The sequence below is a fragment of the Saccopteryx leptura genome, chromosome 6 (assembly GCF_036850995.1).
Source record: "Saccopteryx leptura isolate mSacLep1 chromosome 6, mSacLep1_pri_phased_curated, whole genome shotgun sequence".
Lineage (NCBI taxonomy): Eukaryota > Metazoa > Chordata > Mammalia > Chiroptera > Emballonuridae > Saccopteryx > Saccopteryx leptura.
Genome location: NC_089508.1, coordinates 150,721,036 through 150,745,161, shown reverse-complemented (window position 1 = coordinate 150,745,161; position 24,126 = coordinate 150,721,036).

The window sequence follows — 24,126 nt, the reverse complement described above, 5'->3', positions numbered from 1 at the left end:
TGATTTATTGATGTCGCCCCATTAAAAAAATAAAATTATTAAAAAAAAAAAGAAACAGGATTTTGCGAACGGAGGGAAAGGGTGAATCTCGGATGGAAGAGACCCGAGTGAAAAAGATTCGCAGAGGGACCAGAGAGAAGTCCCAAGAGAGGCACGCCCCAAGGTTCAGGCAGGAGGGGAAGAGAGTTGAGAGTTCGTAGAGAAGGAAAGATCAGGAGTGGAGGTTTTAGGTGAGGTTTCTCTGGCCAAAAACAGGGTCTGTGTGGTCCATAGGACTCTCCTAACCCATCTAAACCAAAGGGTTATCCTGGTGGAACAGGTGGCACAGAGATTAAGGACAGGAGTGCGAATAAGTAGAAGCTGTGAATGTAAGGGATCTCCAACCTGCTCCCAGCTTTTTTGGCAATAGTAAATTGTTGAGCATGTTAAAACCGAAAGTCCCTTCAGGAGGCTAATTCAGTGGGTTCTGTGGCCTGGCCACAGCAGAGAAGAAGAACAGTTTCTTCTTCCTTAGAGAGGGAGATTCTTGTGACCCCACGGCTGCCCTCAGTCCTCAGAGTGGTCAGGTTTGAGAACTGGCATCCCAAAACTCAAGCTCTGGCCATGAATGGGTAAGGTAAAGTGGATGTGCTCGGGAGGTCTCCATGGGCACACACACTTGGAACAGAAAGACTTCCCTGATGTAGCTACAGTTTCTGGACAGGGAGTCTTGGTGGAAAAAACTCAAGGGTGGCTGAAGGCAGTAAACTTACTGCACCATGAGCCGAATTGGATGGAAGTTCGGAGATCTTGATTCTTTCTCAGAGGGGATGGGGAGAGGAGCAGTTCTTGTGGACTTCTAACTCCTCCCAGGTTTTCGGCACCAAAATGTAAGGTATTTTTCCCCGCTGAGAAGGAAGGAAGGGGCCGGAGCCACGAAGTGTGGAATATTAAAAGGCTTTATTTAGTACAGAGCATGCATCCTGCCCAACGAGGTTCCCTAATCCCAGGGACAGAGGCTAGGCAAATCGCAAGGGGTGACCCATGTGAGAGACCCACCTGTAGGGTGGTCAACCTAATATGATGTGAAATCTCACTGGCTGACGGAGGTGTTGCTCTTTTCCAAAGGGATCTTGGGAAGTTTCTTTTGGCGTACTTGGTTGTGAGTGGTGCTGGCCAAAGTTCCTGGGCCTGACCTTTCCCCATTATCTGCCGACCTTACACAAGGAAGTGAGAGAAAATTGTAAGGGGTATAGACACACAAGAGGGGAGGAAACTGAGATGATAGAAATAATGGAGGTAGCAGTAGAAAAGGGAAGACGAGTGTGGTCCATAGGACTCTCCTAACCCATCTAAACCAAAGGGTTATCCAAAATTAGGTAAGATAGACATTTGCCAAATGTGATACAAGAATGAAAAGAAGCATGGGCAAAGATGCTCAATTTTATTAGTGATTAGAGAAATGCGGATAAAACCCACAATGCGATACACAATACACACCTATAAAAATGGCTAAAATTAAAAGGAGCATACCAAGTGTTGGTGAGGGTGTGAACAAATGAAATTCTACACTGCCAGCAGGATCATCAAATTGTACAACTTCTTTGGAAAAACAATTTGGAAGTTATCCAAGAGAAATGAAAGCACAACCATACAAAGACATGTACACAGATGTTCACAGCAGCATTATTTCTAATAAGAAAAACTAAAAAACTTCCAAATGTCCTTCAATATGTGAATGAGTGATAAACTGTGGCACAGGGATATATACTGTTCAGCAATAAAAACAAACTGTGAATACATGTTGCATACAACTTAGATGGATTTCAGAATATCAGGCTGAGTGAAAGAGATCAGACCAAGAAAAGAGAATACAGTGTATTATGGAATTTATATAAATTCTAGAGAATGATTATTTATTGTACAGACACAGAAGGCAAATCAGTAGTTGCTGGGGGATGAGGAAAGGGATAAAAGAGAAAGATTGCAAAGCAGGAGAACAAAACTTTTAAGAATGATAGTCATTATCTTGATTGCTGTGGTGATGTCACAACTTATCTAATGGTAGACCCTATTTTTTTTTTATCAACAATTACATGATTTTTTAGTTTTTAAATTACAGTTAACATTCAATATTATTACTCTATAAATTGAATTTATTGGGGTGACACTGATTGACAAAATTATACAGGTTTCAGATGCCCAATTTCACAACACATCTCTGGGCACTGTATGGTGTGTGTACCTCTCACACAATGAATATTATTTTATATTACTGTCAGCTGTACAGCATTGTGGTTAGACATTTATATAATTTATGAAGTGATCTCCTATATACATAATTATTATAATAATATTGACTATATTCTCTATGCTGTACTTTACATCCTTGTGATGACTTTCTGACTACCAATTTATACTTCTTAATCCCTTCACCTTTTTCACCAAGGACTACAACTCCCACCCATCTGGGAACCATCAGTCTGTTTTCTGTATCTATGAGCCTGTGTCTGTTCTGTTTGTTTATTTTATTCTTTAGAGTCTACATATAAGTGAAATCATTTGGTATTTGTCTTTCCCTGTCTGGCTTATTTCATTGAGCATAACATCCTCTGGGTCCATTCATGCTGTCACAAAAAATAAAATTTGGCCCTTTTTTATGACAAAGTATTATTCCATTTTATATATGTACCACAACTTTTTATCTACCCATCTATTGATAGACACTTGGGTTGATTTCATATCTTTGCTACTGTAAATAATGCTGCAGTAAACATTGCATATATTTTTTTGAATTAGTGTTTTGGGTTTCTTCAGTGATATACTCAGAAGTGGAATCACTGGGTCATGAGGTGGTTCCATTTTTAATATTTTCAGGAACCTCCATACTGCTGACCTGGAAAGAACACAACTATGCATGTCCTCTGAACATCAAGAATAGCCCTGCTAACTTTTGAGGAAGAAGAGATTTCAGAGGTAAAGCAGTTAAGGAAAACCCCAAAGAGATATGAGGAACAGAGAAAGGACATCAAAACCTGAAGGAGCAGTTCCCCAGGATTTGTCTGGATGCCAGAAAGGGTCAGGGAGCTCAGTCCCCTCTCAGGAAGAGCCAGGCAAAGTAAAGCAAACATATCCTTCCTGCTCCTGAGAACAAGTAATAAAATTATTTATCGCCCACCTCCCTCCCAAAGTAGCAAATTATAGGGTCAAGGAAACATTTAAAAAAATTATACACTATACCAAACTAATAAACTGCACAGTAAAAAAAACAACCAACAAATCAAAAGGCAACTAACTGAATGGGAGGAGATATTTGCAACAACAGCTCCAAAAAGATGTTAGTATTAATATATATATTATATATATATTTTATATTTATATATTCTTAGGAACAGACACTTATCCTAAGAAAACATACAAATGGCCAACAGATATATGACATGATGCTCATCTTCACTAGCTATTCAAGAAATGCAAATCAAAACTGCAATGAGATACCACCTCACACCTGTTAGATTGGCTGCTATCAATATGCCAGGTAATAACAAGTGTTGGAGGAAAAAAAGCCTTCTTCCACTGATGGTGAGAACATGAACTGGCAGAGCCACTAAGGAAAACAATATGGAAGGTCTTCAGAAATGTAAGAATAGAGTTACCATAAGACCCAGCAACCCTTCTTCTGGGTATCTACCCTCAAAATTTGAAAACATTATTCCCACAGATATATGCACCCCTATGTTCATTGCAGCATTCTTCACAGTGGCCAAGAGGGAAGGAACTGAAGTGTCCTTCATGGGATGACTGGATAAAGAAGATGTGGTACATACACAATGGGATACTACTCAGCCACAAGGAGAGATGAAATGCCACTTGTGACAACATGATGGATCTAGAGAATATCATGCTAAACAAAAAAAGTCAGACAGAAAAAGTTAGTAACAATATGGTTTCACTCACATGTGGAATGTAAAACTGAAAACAACAAATGAACAAACAAAACAACAAAGAGGCATAGACACAGACAACAGTGTGGTGGTCACCAGAGGGAGGGGTGGGGATGTAGTAAAGGGTAAAGGGGGCCAAATGTGTGGTGACAGAAAAAGACGTGACTTTGAGTGGTGGGCACACAATGCAATATACAGATGGCATTGTCACTGGAAACCTATATAATTTTAGTAATCAACATCACCCCAATAAATTTAATTTAAAAAAGCCTATATGTTCATTTGGGTACAATCACAAGTGTATAATTGATGTAGTGTATTGAAAAAAGTGATTGTCTTTTTCTTTAGCTTGGTTTTTGCCTTGACAGTTTTTCATTAAATGTCCTTTTAGTCTTTATTTACTTTGCTGAGAGATATCATTATGCTAGGAAAATGTTCTCTTCTGTTGGTATCATTTCTTAGGGTATTTTTTATACAATTTTTGTAAAAGGATGGAATTGACTCATGGACTGGCAGCTTTTCTTGAAATTCTCTCTTTCCTGACCTTATTCAAATCTCTGAGTGTAATTTGTCAACATCTCTCTAGAGTGGATGAAATGACCCCATTTAAGTCCCAATCAGCTCAGCAACAGAGACTGTCATGCTTAGGATGACACTTTGAGAGAGAAATGTTAAAGGAAAATAATTGCTAGCATAAGAACTTATACATGTGATTAAAACTCTCAATGTATTGACAGTAGGGAGCTTTCTTCAAAGACAAGTTTGAAATAAAATGTGCCAGAGGTCCCCCCCCCACCTCCAGTGTCCTCGGGCCTGCCTGCTCCCTCTCTGCCTCTGTAAAAGGGTAGAATTTGACCTCACTTATTCCTTCACCCTCTGTACCTCTGCAGAAACCCTTTAATCCAGACATTCAGTGTTTGCACAAATGTAAATGAACAAACCTCATCATCACTTTTCTCCACAGAGATGGTTCATTTAAATAACACAGAAATTCACCAATATGGCTGACTCACGGTCACCTGAGAAGTCCTTTGTGTAATCTGGAAATGGGTATTCAAAGTGTAAAAACACCTTGTAGCCTCACTGCAGATCCAAACCCACTGCATCCTTTGACAAGTACTGAAGGGAAGAGCCATCTTCAATGTTCACAGAAAGGCCCCCATCAGCTGGCCTTCCCTCCTCCTCACAAGTGCCCACATACAGTGAGACCAGACTTAAGCCCTGCTCTCTCCTAGCTTATCTGTCCCAAAAGCTGAGTGAGCACAGAATGTGAATGTTTGTTAAGAATTTTTATGAATTACTTTGATTAAAAGAGTAGTTGGCCCTATTTTCTTTTGTTCCCTCAAACTCTTCTATTAATCCCATGAACAAATATTTACTCAATATGCACTGCGCTAGTCACAGGGAACACTCATTGTTCTGCTGAGTAGCGCCATTGATTGCTCCTTGTATGTGTCCTGACCAGTGCTGGAACCAGTGCCACACAGATAGAGCTGGTGACCTCAGGATGGAGCCAGTGAATTCATGATCAGCAACCCCAAGCTCAAATTGGTGACAATGGGCTGGAAGTGGTGACCCTGGGCTAGAACTGGTGACCATGTCTTGAACAGGTGATCTTGGCACTCCAGGATGACCCTCTATCAAGTGTGCTACTGACCAGAACCAGAGGTTTCAATTTTATATTTTAAAAAAGTTTAGCACCTTAGATTTTCATTTCTAGTAAAGTCAATATCAATCTTTAATATCCCACATAAACAAAAAGCTCTTTGGATGTCCTTTTATGTTTTTTTCCAGAGTAAAAGGGTCATGGGACCAAAAGTGAGAAAACCACTGTGGGTTATCCCCAGGCTTGATGGTCCATGATTGCCCTGACCTCATGAGGCACCCCTGTGATGGATTACAGACCACCGTATATAAGGCCCTGGCTGGGCTGAGGATTTTGTCTGTTATAGCCCAGGAGGCTTTGTGGGGACCTGTGGACTTGGACTTGTTGGCTTTATTTTTGACTTTTGGATTTTGCACTTGGACTAATTGCCTTGGTTTTTGACGTGTTTGACTTGGACTGGTTGGCTTGCTCTTGGGACGTCTGCAGGCTGGGCTGACTCTCTATAAACTGAGCAACTGGCCAGAGCCCGTATTTCATTTTCAATTACTCTTTTGAAGTAAAATAGGTAAGATTTAAAATATATATGATAAAGGTCACACACAGATTTTGGCAAAAAAAGCATGCAGTCGATGTACAGATGACTGAAGTTTAGGAAACTGAATCAGGTGATTTCTTAGCTTGTTCCTAAGACTTGAAGTTGTACATTTTGGGTAAACTAAGGAAATAAATGTTATGTGCATATATTACTTTATTTTTATTTTTTTACATTATAAAGATTATGCATGTTTATTGTTAGAATATGATACCAGAAAATTCAGCACAGCACAGCAAAAAGATAGTTAAAAAGTAAAAAAAAAAAAATATGGGATAACAACTCAGGGAGGAAAAACATGTAACATGTGAGTTGTGAGTTTTTTTATTTAGTAATTTTAGAAATATGATTATTTTGAATCTCAAACTGTTAATACATATATGAATCTGAATTTACATAAAAGAAAGAAAATACATAGTTTTATTTATTAAAAATAAATAACAATAAAATAAGTGGAGGATTCCAAGATGGCAACAGAGTAGGCAGATATTCTAAATGCTGCCTCCCAGGACCACACTAAATTTAAGACAATCATCCTGAAAAATTAATTTCAGATTAAATGAAGAGGAGTCCATTACTAAGGAGTCACAGAAGCCACATTGAGACTGTTAGGAAGGGCAGAGATGTGAAAAGGGTTGACTCTGCTCCCAGGAGTGAACCTTGGCTGAGGGTCCAGAGAGACTGCCAGCTGCAGGGAGGTTCACCCTGAGAGGGAAGGATCCTAAACCTCAGGCCAGGTGCCCAAGCCTAGAGCAGCAGAGCTTAGAAGAGGTGCCTACACAGTATTTGGAGGTAAAAAGTGGCAAGGTTTCTGTCTGCAAAAAAGAGATGAGAGTTCTTAGAATTTCAGGCACCCTCTTAAAAGGCCAATGTAGAAAATCTTGTTCACAGCCACTAATCTGGGGCTCTGGTGGAGAGAGGGCTGAGAAGACTAGAGTCATGTGAGGAGAGTATAAAATTGGCAGGCCAGGGAGAAACACTGTGGGGGTTGGCCACCAGAACCCCAGTGCTGAATCATTCTCCAGTACTGCAGTCTCTATCTTTCTTGGAGGGAGCAGTCTTCTCAGTGAGGCCTCAGCCTGAGGAAAGCACCTGTCTCATCCTTAGGAATCTCTTTTGCTCTACCCTGCAGAGATTAGGGACTGCTGAGGAGTAAGCAGCTTTTGCCAGGAAGCAGGGGTGTGACAGGACTCAGTTTTCTAGTGTCAAGGCCAGCCAGAGCTTTTCCCTACACTCTCCCAAGAATATGACTAGTGCTTCTGCCTCATGTGAGATTTAGTAGAAACCATTGGGACCATGGACAGACCAAATTTCAGGGTTTCAGAGGCCACATTCACCAGTTTCTCATTGGCCATCCCCTACTGGGTCTGTGAAAAAATTTAGGACAGACTGACACTTGGAACTGAGGGATGGAGCCACACCAACCACCTTTCATAGTCTCTGAATTGCTCCAGGCTCTAGACTATACCAGAGGTTTTTATAATGGCTGAACCCAACAAGCATCCAGCAGACATAGGCAACAGGAGGCCAATCTCAGGGAACCTTGGGCCTTTTGCTGACTTGCTCCTGGGTCCAGTCCTGGTAAAAGCCAGCCTAGGTGCATAACTTGGTCCTTCCATGTGCACATAAGTCCAGCAGAGGCAGTCACAAAATCTGGTTTGCTTATAGCTCCAAAAAGGTTGCTGAGGGCCAGTCATGGGCAGTATCTTATACTGGTCTGCACCAGATTCCCCCTAAGAGGCCTAGAACCAACACATTCATTTATCAGATAAAGAGAACATCAGAGCAGAACCCAAATACCCTTACTAGCAGCATGTCCAAAGAGAGAGCACATCGGGCACCAAACCTAGCTAAAGTAAATTCTGCTTTCTTTGGTCAACACCTGCATAACAGCTCATATGCATTGGATGAGGTAAAGTTTCACAGTAAGCTGAGCCAAGTCCTGGATACCTGCCCCACTGGGCTAAGTTTCACAGAGGGAAGGAAGAGAGGATTAGAGAACAAACATTCAAAGTGTGAGTCTCTTGAAGCCTATTGTTGGGACCAGTGAAAGGGCTTGGGAACCTTCTTGGGGGGCATGATCAGCCACAGAGGAAGACTCTCTTGCTCTTTCTCACTAAGACCAGGGTCTCCCCAACTGAAAGAATTTCTGCAGAGGGGACTGTTGTACAACCCAATCTGAACCTGCTGGTCATCTTGTTGGGGAGAAATAGAATTAGAATATCTAGCAGTGACTAAGAAATTAAGCTCTTAACCCCAAAGTAAGGGGTCCACAGGAGTCATCATCCTGACCTCAGCTGCCCTATCCCACTAAGCATGTGACCTGTAGAGGGATTGATGAGGCGAGGCCAGTCTGTGTCCACTCTATAGTCTTTCTGTACAATACTCTGTAAGAAGACCAGGTAGCTGCAAGAGGAGGTTGAACAACTGAAATGTGAGGATAAATCATAAGGAACTTTGGCTCTTTTATAGAGGTGCTATTCTTATGCACAGGTTGACCCTTCCCAAACACACCCAGGCATGAAGTACTCATAAACAACATAACACAGTGGTAGTGGCATAAACAAACTTTCCAGACAGGTGGCCCACAGTGGGTTACAAACAATGTCTGATATCAATCCATACCCTAGGAGAACCCAGAAGAACATCAGTAGTGGGGGTGGATCACATCAATGCTAGACTCAGCTAGCCACAAAAGTGGCATGCCCAAAGGAGTCCAACAAGCACCAGATCATACTGAGAATAACTATGCCCCACAGGACAGACACTGCATGGCATCTAATACATGTGATCACAGTTGAACCTTAGAGCTGCCAGACTGAAGGGATAACTTCACCTACGAAAGGGCTAACAGCATTCGAGACTCACGTACAACAGAAGTGTAAATATAACTCTCAAGAAACATTCCTAGAGCAAGGAGCTCAGGTGGCCTGGAGGTTAGTATCACTAATCATTTTCCTCATAAAGACACCACAACAAAGTTGAAAGTCAGAGCAGATATAACTATTAAACAAACAAAATTGGCAGACAAAAAAATATGACCCAATTAACCAAAAGGAGAAATCTTCAGAAAAAGAATTAAATGAAATGGAAGTAACCAAACTACCAGATGCAGAGCCCTTTTTTTGTGTGTGACAGAGACAGAGAGAGATAGAGAGAGGGACAAATAGGGACAGACAGACAGGAAGGGAGAGAGATGAGAAGCATCAATTCTTTGTTGCTGCTCCTTAGTTGTTGATTGACTACTTTCTCATATGTGCTTTGACCTGGGGGCAACAGCAGAGTGGGTGATTCCTTGCTCAAGCCTGTGACCTTGGGCTTCAAGCCAGTGACCTTTGGGCTTGAGCCAGCAACTATAGGGTCATGTCTATGATTCCATCCTCAAGCTGGATGAGCCAGCACTCAAGCTGGTGACCTCAGGATCTCGAACCTGGGTCCTCTGTGTCCCAGTTCAATGCTCTATCCACTGCACCACCACCTGGTCTGGTCAGATGCAGAGTTTAAAATAATGTTTATTGGGATGTTCAGGAATCTTAGAGAAAGAATGGATGAATAAAGTGAGAACTAGAAAGCATTAAAAATGACTTTAAAACTATCAAAAAGAACCAGTAAAAAATGGCAAATACAATATCTGAAATGAAGACTGCACTAGAAGGAATCAACAGCAGGCTGGATGAAGCAAAGGACTGAATCAGCTATTTAGAAGACAAGATAAACATAAGCACAGAAGCAGAGCAACAAAAAGAAAAAAGGCTCAAAAAGACTGAAGAAACTCTAAGAGATCTCTGTGACAATATGAAAAGAAACAATATCTGCATTGTAAGAATTCCTGAAAAAGAAAAAGAATGAACAAGAGATAGAGAACTTGTTTGAAGAAATCATAGCTTAAAACTTCCCTAAATTGATGAAGAAAAAAGTCACACAAGTTCAAGAAGCACAGAGTCCCATTAAAGATGAATCCAAAGGGCAGGGGTCCCCAAACTTTTTACACAGGGGGCCAGTTCACTGTCCCTCAGACTGTTGGAGGGCCGGACTATAAAAAAAACTATGAACAAATCCCTATGCACACTGCACATATCTTATTTTAAAGTAAAAAAACAAAATGGGAACAAATACAGTATTTAAAATAAAAAACAAGTAAATTTAAATCAAGAAACTGACCAGTATTTCAATGGGAACTATGGGCCTGCTTTTGGCTAATGAGATGGTCAATGTGCTCCTTTCATTGACCACCAAAGAAAGAGGTGCCCCTTCCGGAAGTGCAGCGGGGGCCGGATAAATGGCCTCAGGGGGCCGCATGTGGCCCGCGGGCCATAGTTTGGGGACCCCTGCCAAAGGGCCTACAGCAAGACACATCATAATTAAAATGCCAAAGTTAAGAGACAGAGAAAGTATAATAAAAGCTGCAAAAGAAAAGCAATTAATTACTTACAAAGAGTCCACATAGTCTGACATCTGACTTCTCAACAGAAACACTTCAGGCCAGAAGGTATTGACAAAAAATATTCAAAGTGATGCAAAACAAGAAATTACAACCAAGAGTACTTTATCCAGTAAAGCTATCATTTAAAATTGATGGAGAAATGAAGAGCTTCCCAGATAAAAAAAAGTCTCAAGGAGTTCATTACAACCAAATGAGTACAGCAAGAAATCTTAAAGGGCCTGCTATAAAGAGTAAAGGAAAAAATTGAGAAGAAGAGGATTGTAGACTGAAAGGCTAAAATGGCAATAAATAAGTATATATCAATAATAACTTTAAATATGAATGGATACATGCTCCAATAAGATAACATAGGGTAGCTGCATGAATAAATAAACAGGACCCATATATATGTTGTCTATTCACCTTTGAACAAAAGATACACATAGACTGAAAGTGAAGGGATGAAAAATATTTCATGCAAATGGAAATGAAAAAAAACTGGAGTAGCAATACTTCCATCTAGCAAAATAGTCTTTAAAACAAAGGTTATAGTAAAGGACAAAGAAGATCACTACATAATAATAAAGGGACCAATTCAACAAGAGGATAAAACCATTGTAAATATTTATGCACCTAATATAGGAACACCTAAGTATATAAAGTAGATTTTGATGGACATAAAGAGCAAGATTGACAGCAATACAACAATAGTAGGGGATTTTAATATACCACTAACGTCAAAGGAGAGATTGTCCAGACAGAAAATCAACAAAGAAACAATGCCTTAGATGTCACACTAGATCAACTGGATTTAATTGATATCTTTTGAACATTTCACCCCAAAGCAGCAGAATATACATTCTTTTCAAGTGCTCATGAGACATTTTCTAAGATAGACAACATGTTAAGACACAAAACAAGTCTTATTAATTTTAAGAAGATTAAAATAATATCAGATTAGCTTCATCTGACTCTGACTATTTCTTCTCTGACTTCAATGGCATGAAACTAGAAATAAACAACAATAGAAAAAGTGGAAAACATTCAAACAATTGGAGGCTAAATAGCATGTTACTAAATAAGGAATGGATTAACAATGAGATCAAGGAAGAAATAAAAAATTTTCTTGACACTATTGAAAATGGACATACAACGACCCCAAATCTATGGAACACAGTGAAAGTAGTCCTGAGAAAGAAGTTCATAGCATTATAGGCATACATTAAGAAGTGAGAAAAGCTAAAAAAAAAAACCTATCTAACCCTGCACCTAAAATAAGTAGAAAAGGAACAACAAATAAAGCCCAGAAAAAGTAGAAGTAAAAAAACAATAAAAATAAGAATGGAAATACATGACATAGAAGTTAAAAAAATACAAAAAAATCAGTAAAACCAAGAGTTGGTTCTCTGAAAAGGTAAACAAAATTGATGCACTTTTAACCAGACTCATCAAGGAAAAAAAGAGAGGACTAAAATAAATAAAATTATAAATGAAAGAAGTAACAACTGATATTATCACAGAAATACAAATGATTGTAAGAAAATACTATGAAGATCTATATCTCCCCAAATTGGACAACCTAGATGAAATAGATAAACCTTGAAACATACAATCTTCCAAAACTGAATCTGAAAGAATCAGAAAACCTAAGCATACCAATTACAACAAATGAAATCAGAACAGTTATCAAAAAACTTTTAGCACACTAAAGTTCTGGACCAGATGGCTTTTCAGGTGAATTTTATGAAACATTCAAAGAAGGACTAACATCTTTCCTTCTCAAGCTATTTCAAAAAATTCAAGAGCTCATTTGACTTCCAAGCTCATTTTATGAGACAAGCATTATCCTAATTTCAAAACCAAGTAAAGACACTACAAAGAAACAAAACTATAGGTCAATATTCCTGATGAACATAGATGCTATAATTCTCAACAATGTATCAGCAAATCAGATTTAGCAATACATGAAAAAGGTCATACATCATGATCAAGTGGGATTTAATCCAAGTAGGCAAGTCTGCTACAATATTTGCAAATCAATAATTGTAATTCAAGTGACGTCACGGAAATGGCGCCATGAGCAGCGCGTCCGACAGATCTCCCCAAAATCACAACAAATTTATCAACTAGAAACAGGAAAATTTATCTTCGGAGCAAACTGAAAGCAAAAGGACTGTTATCACTCGAATCTGAGAGACGAGGGTGTGGAGGAAGCTACCGCAGGGACGTTCATTCAAGCCGCGAGGAAGTGCGCCTGTGGTAAGTCATCCCGCACTCGGAAGCCGCGAGCGGCAGCCGCCGCCAGCCGCCGCCGCCAGCCGCTGCGAGCAGCGCCCGGGTTGGTTGCAGAGCGAGCGGCGAGCAGCTGCTGGCGCGCGCCCGGTCTGGTTGCAGACCGAGCATTGCAGATCGAGCACCGCTAACGTTCCCAGCGGCCCGCGCACGGGGAGCGGGAGAGGCCCCAGGGCGGTATTCCCTACTTGGGAGATTCTCTCCACGGGTGGGGCACCTCACCCAGCCATTCAAGCTAACAATCAAGCGTTGGGGGAGGGGCGCGCGCAGGCAGCCTGAAATACCTTCGGGAGCACAGCTGCGACGCAATTACTAAAATTAACTTAACCCGTGAAATCTGCGCACCCTCGGTTCTAATTGATAAGATCTCTCTCAGTTCAGAGACCCAAGACAAGAGGCTTGATATTTTTTAGTGCCTCTCGCTAAAGGGGCGGGGGCAACTTCTGATTGATAGAGCCTCCATATTCAGGGATAAACGCTAACAAGAAGGACTTGGCAGATAATGGGATCTATACCACACTAGTCGCAAGCAGAAACTAGTGCCTCTTCTTACCAGCCAAAACAGGCTACAAAGTGTGGAAAGCCTGGGTTGAGAGGTCCAACGGAATGCTAGGCGCTGAACAATCACCTTGACAACAATTGACTCCCACCCCCGCCTGATTACACTGGAGGCCCTGACTGTCAGAGCCCTTCCCAGAGCCTTGCACTGAGTGGGGATAGAGTGGGGATTTCCCAGCTCTTTGAGCCTCTTACTCCCCAGGCAGAAGCAGTGGCAGCCTTGGGGCTGGATCGCCAGGCTGCTGGTTCAGGAGGGGGGGACTGGGAGAGAGAATCCACGAAGGCAAACTCTCTCGTCGTTGGACCCTGCAGACGCCGGCAGGCCTTGACTACCAGCAAGACCAAAGCCAATTGTGTGACATTGCCGTAGAACCCCATCAACTGCAAGTCCCTGCCTGGGTGTGGCGCAGGGGCAGGGCCTGGGGTGCAGAGTCGCCGACCGGGAAGAGGGAGAGAGGAGAAGGAGGAAGAGGTTGACATCTCAAAATCAGGAAAAATCCACAGACTTTGCAGCCTGTTCCACTGGTTTTTTTTTTTTTTTTTGTTGTTGTTGTTTGTTTCTCCTATCTTATTGCCTTTATTTCCTCCACCTCAGTCCTTCTATTCTCTGCCCATCTTATGCTTCCCTTTTCTTGAACTACACTACCCATAAGTGTTACATTTTATTTCTCTTCTTCATCCTCACCCTCCTTTGGGGTTATACTCCAGGACACTTAACTCTCACTCTCTCCTCTTTTGTTTTTTTTTGCTTTATTTTGTTTTTTTCTCTTCCTTTTTTATTTCTTCCTTCATTTTTCTCTTTTTCTTATTTTTTCCTTTCTATTCGTTTTTTCTTTTCTCGTTTTACTTTCATCCCATTTAATCCTCAATCACGAACAAATTAGTTAATTTGGGACTCAAGGTTTTTTTTGGCTTTGTTTTTCTTTTTCGGTTTTGTTTTTGTTTTTTTCTTGTTGGTTTGTTTTTGTGGCATTTTGGGTCCTCCCAACCCAAGGTCTCCATTGTATTTGGTCTTTGCTCCACTTAATACAACGTATTTTTACTTATTATTTTTATTTTTTCTTCTTTATTATTCCTTTTTTTGTCCTTTTTTCTGGTTCCCTCTTGTCCCTCTCATTATATCTCTTGGTTGACCGTCACCCGCAAGCAGATCAACTTATGCTTGTCTAAGATTTTCTTCCTTTTTTTTTTTTTTTTTTTTTGCCCCCTTGAACTCTTCACCGCAAACCAGGCCCTCCATTATAGGCACGATATTTCCCTGAGGAGGGGAGAGGAGGGAAGGAGAACAAAGAAAAAAAAAAGGGGGAAATAATAAATTATTACTGCTTTTTTTTGTGGGGTGTTTTACCATTTGTTTTTTTTTTTTTTTTTTTTTTTTTTGTTGTTGTTGTTGTTGTTGTTTGTTTGTTTTTTACTTTTTACTCTTTATTAATTCTAATTAGTGCTATCAACAAGACCACCCTCAGATGCCAATAAGAAAGAGGAAATCGAATATTATGGATACAAAAGAAAGAGAGGTAACACAAATAGATGTGGAAAAATCTATGGAGAAAAGACTTAACATATTGGAAGCCTTGGAGCTAAATGACAGAGAATTTAAAATAGAAATCTTAAAAATACTCAGAGATATGCAAGAAAACACGGAAAGGCAATATAGGGAGATCAGAAAACAACTCAATGAACTCAAAGAATATATTACCAAGGAAATTGAAACTATAAAAACAAATCAAACAGAAATGAAAAACTCAATTCACGAGCTGAAAAACGAGGTAACAAGCTTAGCTAGCAGAACAACCCAGATTGAAGATAGGATTAGTGAAATAGAAGACAAACAACTTGAGGCACAACAGAGAGAAGAAGAAAGAGACTCAAAAATAATAAAAAACGAGAAAGCCCTACAGGAATTATCTGACTCCATCAGAAAGAATAACATAAGAATAATAGGTATATCAGAGGGAGAAGAGAAAGAAAATGGAATGGAGAATATACTCAAACAAATAATAGACGAGAACTTCCCAAGCCTGTGGAAAGAACTAAAGCCTCAAATTCAAGAAGCAAACAGAACACCGAGTTTTCTTAACCCCAACAAACCCACTCCAAGGCACATTATAATAAAGATGACACAAACCAATGACAAAGAAAAAATTCTCAAGGCAGCCAGGGAAAAGAAGAGTACAACATATAAAGGAAGGCCTATTAGATTATCATCAGATTTCTCAGCAGAAACTCTACAAGCTAGAAGAGAGTGGACCCCAATATTTAAAGCCCTGAAAGAGAGGAACTTTCAGCCAAGAATACTATACCCATCAAAGCTATCCTTCAAGTATGAAGGAGATATAAAAACATTCACAAATACAGAAAAGATGAGAGAATTTATCACGAGAAAGCCCCCACTCCAGGAAATACTAAAGGGGGTTTTCCAACCAGATTCAAAGAACAAAAGAAAACAACACCACAAGTAACAGCTCCACCAAGAACACAATAAAACCAAACTTAAACTGTGACAACAAAGGAAAAAAAAAAAAAAGGGGGAGAGAATGGAGATTAACAGTAGCAAAGGACGATGAAGTGCACAAGTACTTATAAGATAGGGTACTACAATGAATATGGTAGGTACCCTTTTCATTACTTAATGGTAACCACCCTAGAAAAAACCACCACAAAAACACATGACTTAAAAAAGGTAGCAACAGAGGAAAGAAGTATGGAACACAAACAAACAGAAACAAATGATAGAAAAACAAAAGAGAAGAATCAAACTAGATACAAAACTAACAGAAAGCAATTTATAAAATGGCAGTAGGGAACCCACAAGTGTCAATAATTACACTAAATGTAAATGGATTAAACTTACCAATAAAAAGACACAGAGTAGCAGAATGGATTAAAAAAGAAAATCCAACTATATGCTGCCTACAAGAAACACATCTAAGCAACAAGGATAAAAACAAATTCAAAATGAAAGGCTGGAAAACAATACTCCAAGCAAACAACACCCAAAAAAAAGCAGGTGTAGCAATACTCATATCTGATAATGCTGACTACAAGACAGAAAAAGTACTCAGAGACAAAAATGGTCACTTCATAATGATTAAGGGGACACTGAATCAAGAAGACATAACAATCCTTAATATATATGCACCAAACAAAGGAGTACCAAAATATATAAGACAGCTACTTATTGACCTTAAAACAAAAACTAACAAAAATACAATCATACTTGGAGACCTCAATACTCCGCTGACAGCTCTAGATCGGTCATCCAAACAGAGAATCAATAAAGATATAGTGGCCTTGAATGAAATACTAGAACACCTGGATATGATAGACATCTACAGGACACTTCATCCCAAAGCGACAGAGTATACATTTTTCTCTAGTGTACATGGAACATTCTCAAGAATTGACCATATGTTGGGCCACAAAGACAATATCAGCAAATTTAGAAAAATTGAAATTGTACCAAGCATATTTTCTGATCATAAAGACTTGAAACTAGAATTCAACTGCAAAAAAGAGGGGGAAAAACCCACAAAAATGTGGAAACTAAACAACATACTTTTAAAAAATGAATGGGTCAAAGAAGAAATAAGCGCAGAGATCAAAAGATACATACAGACAAATGAAAATGAAAATACGACATATCAGAATCTCTGGGATGCAGCAAAAGCAGTAATAAGAGGAAAGTTCATATCACTTCAGGCCTATATGAACAAACAAGAGAGAGCCGAAGTAAACCACTTAACTTCACACCTTAAGGAACTAGAAAAAGAAGAACAAAGACAACCCAAAACCAGCCGAAGAAAGGAGATAATAAAAATCAGAGCAGAAATAAATGAAATAGAGAACAGAAAAACTATAGAAAAAATCAATAAAACAAGGAGCTGGTTCTTTGAAAAGATCAACAAAATGGACAAACCCTTGGCAAGACTCACCAAGGAAAAAAGGCACAGGACTCAAATAAATAAAATCCAAAATGAAAGAGGAGAGATCACCACAGACATCATAGATATACAAAGAATTATTGTAGAATACTATGAAAAATTATATGCCACCAAATACAACAATCTAGAAGAAATGGATAAATTCCTAGAACAATACAACCTTCCTAGACTGAGTCATGAAGAAGCAGAAAGCCTAAACAGACCAATCAGCAGGGAGGAAATAGAAAAAACTATTAAAAACCTCCCCAAAAATAAAAGTCCATGCCCAGACGGTTATACTAGTGAATTCTATCAAACATTCAAAGAAGACTTGGTTCCTATTCTACTCAAAGTCTTCCAAAAAATTGAAGAAGAAGCAATACTTCCAAACACATTTTATGAGGCCAACATAACCCTCATACCAAAACCTGGCAAGGATGGCACAAAGAAAGAAAACTACAGACCAATATCTCTAATGAATACAGATGCTAAAATTCTAAACAAAATACTGGCAAACCGAATACAACAACATATTAAAAAAATAATACATCATGATCAAGTGGGATTCATCCCAGAATCTCAAGGATGGTTCAACATACGCAAAACGGTTAACGTAATACACCATATCAACAAAACAAAGAACAAAAACCACATGATCTTATCAATAGATGCAGAAAAGGCTTTTGATAAAATACAACACAATTTTATGTTTAAGACTCTCAACAAAATGGGTATAGAAGGAAAATATCTCAACATGATAAAGGCCATATATGATAAACCATCAGCCAACATCATTTTAAACGGCATAAAACTGAGGACTTTCTACCTTAAATCAGGAACAAGACAGGGTTGTCCACTCTCTCCACTCTTATTTAACGTGGTGCTAGAAGTTCTGGCCAGAGCAATCAGACAAGACAAAGAAATAAAAGGCATCCATATTGGAAAAGAAGAAGTAAAGGTATCACTTTTTGCTGATGATATGATCCTATACATCGAAAACCCGAAGGACTCCACAAAAAGATTATTAGAAACAATAAACCAATACAGTAAGGTCGCAGGATACAAAATTAACATACAGAAGTCCATAGCCTTTCTCTATGCCAACAATGAAATATTAGAAAACGAACTCAAAAAAATAATCCCCTTCACGATTGCAACAAAAAAAATAAAATACCTAGGAATAAACATAACAAAGAATGTAAAGGACCTATATAATGAAAATTACAAAGCATTGTTAAGGGAAATCGAAAAAGATACAATGAGATGGAAAAATATTCCTTGTTCTTGGATAGGAAGAATAAATATAATCAAAATGGCCATATTACCCAAAGCAATATACAAATTTAATGCAATTCCCATCAAAATCCCTATGAGATTTTTTAAAGAAATGGAACAAAAAATTATCAGATTTATATGGAACTATAAAAAACCCCGAATAGCCAAAACAATCCTAAGGAAAAAGAATGAAGCTGGGGGTATTACAATACCTGACTTTAAACTATATTATAGGGCCATGATAATCAAAACAGCATGGTATTGGCAGAAAAATAGACACTCAGACCAATGGAACAGAATAGAAAGCCCAGAAATAAAACCACATATATATGGTCAAATAATCTTTGATAAAGGGGCCAACAACACACAATGGAGAAAAGAAAGCCTCTTCAACAAATGATGTTGGGAAAACTGGAAAGCCACATGCAAAAGAATGAAACTCGACTGCAGCCTGTCCCCGTGTACTAAAATTAATTCAAAATGGATCAAAGACCTAAATATAAGACCTGAAACAATAAAGTACATAGAAGAAGACATAGGTACTAAACTCATGGACCTGGGTTTTAAAGAACATTTTATGAACTTGACTCCAATGGCAAGAGAAGTGAAGGCAAAGATAAATGAATGGGACTACATCAGAATAAAAAGTTTTTGCTCAGCAAGAGAAACTGATATAAAAATAAACAGACAGCCAACTAAATGGGAAATGATATTTTCAAACAACAGCTCAGATAAGGGCCTAATTTCCAAAATTTACAAAGAACTCATAAAACTCAACAACAAACAAACAAACAATCCAATAAAAAAATGGGAAGAGGACATGAATAGACACTTCTCCCAGGAAGAGATACAAATGGCCAACAGATATATGAAAAAATGCTCAGCTTCATTAGTTATTAGGGAAATGCAAATCAAAACTACAATGAGATACCACCTCACCCCTGTTAGATTAGCTATGATCAACAAGACGGGTAATAGCAAATGTTGGAGAGGCTGTGGAGAAAAAGGAACCCTCATTCACTGTTGGTGGGACTGTAAAGTAGTACAACCATTATGGAGGAAAGTATGGTGGTTCCTCAAAAAACTGCAAATAGAACTACCTTATGACCCAGCAATCCCTCTACTGGGTATATACCCCAAAACCTCAGAAACATTGATACGTGAAGACACATGTAGCCCCATGTTCATTGCAGCACTGTTCACAGTGGCCAAGACATGGAAACAACCAAAAAGCCCTTCAATAGAAGACTGGATAAAGAAGATGTGGCACATATACACTATGGAATACTACTCAGCCATAAGAAACGATGACATCAGATCATTTACAGCAAAATGGTGGGATCTTGATAACATTATAAGGAGTGAAATAAGTAAATCAGAAAAAAACAAGAACTACATGATTCCATACATTGGTGGAACATAAAAATGAGACTAAGAGACATGGACAAGAGTGTGGTGGTTACCAGGGGTGGGGGGAGGGTGGACAGGGGGAGAGTTAGGGGGAGGGGGAGGGGCACAGAGAACTAGATAGAGGGTGGCGAAGGACAATCTGACTTTGGCGAGGGGTATGCAACATAATTTAATGACAAAATAACCTAGACATGTTTTCTTTGAATATATGTACCCTGATTTATTAATGTCATCCCATTACCATTAATAAAAATTTATTTAAAAAAAATTGTAATTCATCACATTAGCGAAATGAAGAATAAAAATCACATGATTATATCAATAGATGCAGAAAAAGCATTTGATAAAATCCAGCAGCCAATTATGATCAAAACTCTCAGCAAAGTGGGAATACAGGGAACATAACTCAACATAATAGAAACCATGCATGACAAATTGACAGCCAATATTATACTTAATAGGCAAAAACTAAAAGCAATCACCTTAAGATCAGAAACAAGACAGGGGTGTCCCCTTTTACAACTCTTATTCAACATAGTTCTGGAAATCCTAGCCACAGTAATCAGACAAGAAGAAGCAAGAAGATACATACATACAAATTGAAAAGAGGAAGTAAAACTGTCATTATTTGCTGATGACATGATACTGTACATAGAAAAGCAAAAAACCACTAGATCTGATAAATGAATTCAGCGAGGTGGCAGGATATAAAATTAATATTCAGAAATCAGTAGCATTGTTATACAGTAACAATAAACTGTCAGAAAGAGAAATTAAGAAAACAATGCCCTTCACTATTGCAACAACAAAAAAAATAAAAGTATTTAGAAATACATTTAAGAAAGGAGGTAAAAGACTTGTACTCGGAAAATTATAAGACATTGAAAAAAGAATCAAGAAAGATACAAACAAGTGGAAGCATATACTGTGTTCATGGATAGGAAGAATCAACATCATTTAAATGTCCATACTACCCAGAACAATCTATAGATTCAATGCAATTCCTATTACAATACCAATGGCATACTTCACAGATCTAGAACAAATATTTCAAAAATTTATCTGGAACCAAAAGAGAACCTGAATAGTCTTAGCAATCTTGAAAATAAAGAACAAAGTGGGAGGTATCACACTTCCTGCTGTCAAGTTATATTACAAGGCCATTGTAATCAAAAGAGCATGGTATGGTCATAAAAACAGGCATAAAGATCAATGGAACAGAACAGAGGACCCAGAAATAAACCCACATCTTTATGGTCAATTAATATTTAAAAAGGAAGCCAGAGTATATACAATGGAGCAAAGACAGTCTTTTCAATAAATGGTGTTGGGAAAATTGGACAGGTATATGCAAAAAATAAAAATAAAAAATAAAATAAAATAAAACTAGACCACCAACTTATACTATTCACAAAAGCAAAGTCAAAATGAATAAAAGACTTCAATGCAAGTCACAAAACCATAAAAATCTTGGAAGAAAACACAGGCAGTAAACTCTCCGATATTTCTTGTAGCAATATTTTTGCTGATATATTTCTGTGGGCAAGTGAACTAAAAGACAAAATAAACAAATGGGACAACATCAAACTAAAAAGCTTTTGCACAGCAAAAGATACCATTAACAAAGTAAAAAGACAACCCACTCAATTGGTGAACATATTCACTGATATGCTTGATAAGGGATTATTAACCAAAATTTATAAAGAACTTCTAAAACTCAACACCAGGAAGGTAAACAATCCAATTAAAAAATTGGCAAAGTAACTGAATAGAACTTCTCCAAAGAGGACATATAGATGGCCAATAAGCACATGAAAAAAAAATGCTCAATGTCACTAATCATCAGAGAAATTCAAATTAAAAGCACAATGAGATATCACCTCACACCTGTCAGATTGGCTATTGTCAATAAATTAACAAATAGCAAGTGTTAGTAAGGATGTGAAGAAAAGGAAACACTTGTGCACAGCTTGTGCATATTGTTCCAGCCACTGTGGAAAGCATTTTGGAATTACCTCAAAAAATGGAAAATGTAACTGCTTTATGACCCTAGGAATATGTCCGAAGAAACTGGAAACACTAATTCAAAAGAATATATGCACTTCTATCATTATTGCAGCGTTTCTTATAATAGGATTTGGAAACAGCCCAAATTCTCACCAGTAGATTAGTGGATTAAAAACCTGTGGTCCATTTCTAGATAATCACAAAACATTTTTTCATAGTTTTTTTTTTTTTTTTTCTTTTTCATTTTTCTGAAGCTGGAAACAGGGAGAGACAGTCAGACAGACTCCCGCATGCGCCCGATCGGGATCCACCCGGCACACCCACCAGGGGCGGTGCTCTGCCCCCCAGGGGGCGATGCTCTGCCCATCCTGGGCGTCGCCATATTGCGACCAGAGCCACTCTAGCGCCTGAGGCAGAGGCCACAGAGCCATGCCCAGCGCCCGGGCCATCTTTGCTCCAATGGAGCCTTGGCTGCGGGAGGGGAAGAGAGAGACAGAGAGGAAAGTGCGGCGGAGGGGTGGAGAAGCAAATGGGAGCTTCTCCTATGTGCCCTGGCCAGGAATCGAACCCGGGTCCTCCGCACGCTAGGCCGACGCTCTACCGCTGAGCCAACCGGCCAGGGCTTTTCATAGGTTTTTTAGGTTTTACTTATAAATCATGACAAAGCAGTAGGTATAGTAATGGAAAAAGGAGATTATCTAGGAATAATACAGAAAATATTGCTGTTATTTTGGTGAAAAAGTAAAAATTGTTTAGTTTACTTCAACCTAAGTTAAATTTAAATTTTGTTTAAAATAAAAAAAAAGTCTGGTACATTTTACACAATGGCATACTAGTTGTCTGTAAAAAGGAAGAAAATCTTACCTTTCATGATAGCATGGACGGGCCTGGATATTATTTTGCTAAGTGAAATAAGCCAGAAAGAGAAAGACAAGTACCATATGTTTTCACTTGTATGTGGAATCTAATGAACAAAATAAATTAACAAAATAAATAGAACAGATTAATAGATACAGAGAGCAGACGGAGAGCTGTCAGATGGGAGGGGGTTGATGCACTAGGTGAAAAAGTGAAGGAATTAAGCAAAAAACCAAACCAAACCAAACAAAAACATCAACACAGACAACAAACAGTATGGTGATTACCAGAGGGAATGGGATATGGGGGAGGAAGAAGAGGATGAAGTGAGGGTAAATGGTGCTGGAAGAAGACTAGACTTTGGGTGGTGAACACACAATACAATATACAGTCGCTGTATTATAAGATTGTACACCTGAAACCTATATAATTTTATTAACCAATGTAACCCCAATAAATTTAATAAAAAATGAAGTTAAAAAAATATTATGTTCTTTAGAAAAACTTAGTTTCCCATGATAAAAGAATGGAAGGTCTCTTTGGAACAAGTTGACCATGTATAAAACATGTAAAAAGATGAAACAGTAAAATCTCTTTCAAAGACTAGGAAGACTTCCCTGCAACCATAACCCCAAACTGTCAGGCAACTAACTATTCTCAATATTAAAATAATCTGCCAATATTGAAATAATATGCAACATAAACTCTTTGTTTTGCCTGATTTCCTTCATTTAGCATCATGCGTTCAAGAGTCATCTATGTTCTTGCATGTTTTTTTTTTATTGACTAAAACTCCACACCTTATTTGAAGTTTATCAGTTTTTCCTTCATGTCTTTTTCCAGGATCCAATCCAAAATATCACAGTACATTTAGTTATTATAGCCCAAAGAAGTTTTAAGAGACATAACTGTTTCTCAAATATTTTGTTTTTGATGACTGACATTTTTGAGAAGTATTGATCAGGTATTTTAGACAATGTTTCTTGTTTTAGTTTGTCTTATGTTTTGTCATATTTAGAATAGTTTTGAGGGTGCTTTCATCATATTGTAAAAATTGTCTTCTATTTTGCTGAGATTTCACAATTTGGAATAGAGTTGGATATTTTTAAATATTTTCTTGCACATCAATTGACATGATACATATATATATGTATGTATTTAGTTTGCAAATATAAGAATTAAATTGTTGACTTCAAAATGTGAATTCAGCCTAAAATTCCTAAGAAAGTTTCAATCGATTACGATTGTTATCCTCTTTT